Here is a 3,716-nt window from a genome sequence, read left to right on the forward strand (position 1 = left end):
TTATAGTATGGAGCGGCCATGTTGGTAATATTTATACGGTAAATAGGCGCCTTCAGCAGACGCTTCACGTACGAGTGCGACGCGTTGCCTGCGCGAAACACACAGCGGGGCGGCCATGTTGTTTTATAGTATGGAGCGGCCATGTTGGAAATATTTATACGGTAAATAAGTGCCTTCAGCAGACGCTTCACGTACGAGTGCGACGCGTTGCCTGCGCGAAACACACAGCGGAGCGGCCATGTTGGAAATATTTATACGGTAAATAGGTGCCTTCAGCAGACGCTTCACGTATGAGTGCGACGCGTTGCGTACGCGAATAATAAGGAGCGGACATGTTGATGTTTTATAATGTCATATGACGTTATATTCACGAAGGAATTTTACAAACATCGCAGATAACATCATAACTCTCTTCCACTCTCTCTCCTCTCGCTCTCTCTCGCACTCTCTCGCTCTCTCTCTCTCACTCTCTCTCTCTTTCTTGCTTTCTCTCTGATGTAGCTTGCTGTGTGTGTGTCGTGCGTGCGTGCGTGCGTGCGTGCGTGCGTGCGTATGTGATCATATATGTGTATGTATATATGTAACATCGTAGCAATAACACATACATGTATGCATGGTATGTCGTACGTGTATGCACGTACCAGCATGTATGTATTGTACATGTATGCATATATGTGGCATGTATGTATGTACATGTATGTATGTACATGTATGTATCTACGTGTATGTCGTACATGTATCTATGTATGTGTGTACATGTACATGTATGTATGTATATACATGTATGTATGTATATACATGTATGTATGTACATGTATGTATGTACATGTATGTATCCACATATATGTATCTACATGTACGTGTACGTATCTACATGTATGTTTATGCTTCATGTATGTATGCTACATGTACGTGGTATGTATCTACCTGTACATGTATGTATCTGCATGGTATGTGTAATGTATCTACATGTATCGTGTATGTATCTACATTGTATGTGAAATCTACATGTATGTTTCTACATGTACATGTATGTATCTACATGTACGTGTATGTATCTACATGTACATGTATGTATCTTCATGTATGTATCTACATGTACGTGTATATATCTACATGTATGTATCTACATGTATGTATCTACATGTTCATGTATGTATCTACATGTAGTGTATCTTGACATGTAGTCATGTAGATGGTATCTTCATGTACATGTATGTATCTACATGTACGTGTATGTATGCTTACGATGTAACATGTATGTATCTTCATGTATGTGTAATGTAATCTACATGTAATGTATCTACATGTATGTATCATAACATGTACGTGTTGATGTATCTACATGTACATATATAGTATGCTTCATGTAATGTGTATGTATCTACATGTATGTAATGCTACATGTAGTCGTATCTACATGTAGCATGTATGTATCTTCAATGTTATGTATCTACATGTACATGTATGTATCTACAATGTAATATACGCTGTATGTTCTAACATGTCATGTATGTATCTTTCATGTATGTATCTACATCTACATATACGTGTATGTATCTTACATGTATGTATCTACATGTATGTGGCTTACATGTTACGTGTAATGTATCTAACATGTATGTATCTACATGTACGGTATGTATGCTACATGTACATGTACGTATCTTCATGTATGTATCTACATGTACGTGGTAATGTAGTGCGTACATGTACGTGAATGTAGTGCCTACATGTACATGTATGTATGCTATCATGTACATGTATATATCTAACATGTACATGTGATGTATCTAACATGTATGGATTGCTATGTACCATGTACATGTGATGTAGCTATGTAACATGTACATGTATGTAGCTGCTAATGTACAAGTCATGTACATGTACATGTATGTATGTATGTGTGGCTGGAGCAGTGGTTGAAGGAGGAGAACCGGAGGAGCGAGGTGGGCATAAGCCTTGCTATGTAATGTGATCAGCGTACTATGTATGTATGTATCTATGTGTACATGTATGTATGTATGTGTGGCTGGAGCAGTGGTTGAAGGAGGAGAACGAGGATGAGTGTGGCATAAGCTTGCCTAATGTGTTGTGATCACGTACAATGTATAGATATGTTATCTATGTAGGCATTTAGCATGTATGTATGCTGTAGGCAAAGGCTGGAGCAGTGGTTGAAGGAGGAGAACGAGGATGAGCTGCATAAGCTTGCTATGTGTGTGATCACGTACATGTATGTATGTATCTATGTACATTTACATGTATGTATCTGCAGGCGAGGCTGGAGCAGTGGTTGAAGGAGGAGAACGAGGATGAGGCTGCATAAGCTTGCTACTGTGTGTGATTCAACGTAGCATGTCATCGTATGTCATCTAGTGTACATTTACATGTGATGTATTCTGGCAGGCAGGCTGGAAGCAGTGGTTTGAAGGAGGAGAAAGAAGCGACGAGGCGTGAGGAAAGCGGCATATAGCGGAGGGCGGGACAGCGGCGCAGAGATCGGCGCGGCCGCGAGCGTACGCAAGAAACGAGCCGATCGACGATAAGCGGCAGCATGAATCGACCGAGCCATCTTCGGACGCCGTGCTGGCAGAGCGGAGACCGCACCATGACGCCGCGTACCCCGTGCTCACGCAACACCGCATTCGGGGTGAGTTAGTGGTGGTAATAAGGAGAGTGGGTTAGGGTTAGCAGAGATGCCAACCACTACGATTTATCCGTATTTTATACGAATTTTTCTACCAGTTTGCATACAACTACGATTTTTATTACAATCGAAAAAAATTTATTTTTATCATATTTCAAGTGTTTTGTTTCAGTGTTACATTGATATAACATGATTGAAAATAACAACTAAGGTGTATTTAGGCAGCAAATAATCAGGTGTGAAGCTTATTGTCATTTTGGGTCGCGCAGAATGCGGGAAATTGCATCTGCGAATCAAAAAAATTCCGGCTTTGGGGGGTGCATTGTCCGCGAACGCCCGCGGCCTAGCCATACTGCCGGGTCACTGCCATGACCCGTCAGACCTACACGATTTCAGACATGCCCTGCACTACACAGTTTGCTCCAGGAAAAGTGTTGGCATCTTGGTTAAGAGTTAAGCTGAATGGTTAGTCACGACAGTAGTGCTAGCACGGAATGTGCGGGGGTTGACAATGTGCTAAGCAGCAGGGTCCGTTGTCGACGGTGCGTTGGGTTGATGAATTGATCGATCGAGTCGTATGACATTGATTGATGTGATCGATGAATTGGGGGCAGGAGCCGCTGGAGGAGTCTAGGAAGCTGGCGCTGCAGGAGGAGACAGCGGAGATCTTCGGCGGCTAAGTGGAGCTGACGATATCAACGACGAGGAAGACATCAGGCGACTAACAAGTTCGTCAAGTTCGCGACCACATACTTCCAAGGTATGAGAAGAGAGAGGGGGAGAGGAAGAGAGAGAGAGGGGGGAGGAGAGAGAGAGAGAGGGGGGGAGGGAGAGAGAGAGAGTGGAGTGGGAAGGGAAGAGAGAGAGAAGAGAGAGAAGAGAGAGAGAGAGAGAGAGAGAGCGAGAGAGAGGGGGAGAGAGGTAGGAGGAAGAGAGAGAGAGAGAGAGGAGAGAGAGAGAGAGAGAAAAGCACCTCGCAAAGAAAGAGAGAAGAGAAGTGAGAGAGAAGAGAGGCCGAGAGAGAGAGAGAGAGAGAAGAGCACCTCGCAAAGAAAGAGAGAAGAGA

At 43.2% G+C, this 3,716-nt stretch overlaps 1 long non-coding RNA gene across 2 annotated transcripts in view; it reads left to right on the top strand.

Annotated features, from left to right (window-relative positions):
- The first annotated feature begins 2,631 nt into the window (after window positions 1-2,631).
- LOC106820007 overlaps window positions 2,632-3,716 on the top strand; it is a 1,795-nt gene continuing 710 nt past the window's right edge. For both annotated transcript variants that reach the window (XR_001395539.1, XR_001395538.1), the window contains exons 1-2: window positions 2,632-2,653; window positions 3,265-3,410. This is a non-coding gene — a long non-coding RNA (uncharacterized LOC106820007). The remainder of the gene's footprint in view (window positions 2,654-3,264; window positions 3,411-3,716) is intronic.

The sequence above is a fragment of the Priapulus caudatus genome, unplaced genomic scaffold (assembly GCF_000485595.1).
Source record: "Priapulus caudatus unplaced genomic scaffold, Priapulus_caudatus-5.0.1 Scaffold5735, whole genome shotgun sequence".
NCBI lineage: Eukaryota > Metazoa > Priapulida > Priapulimorpha > Priapulimorphida > Priapulidae > Priapulus > Priapulus caudatus.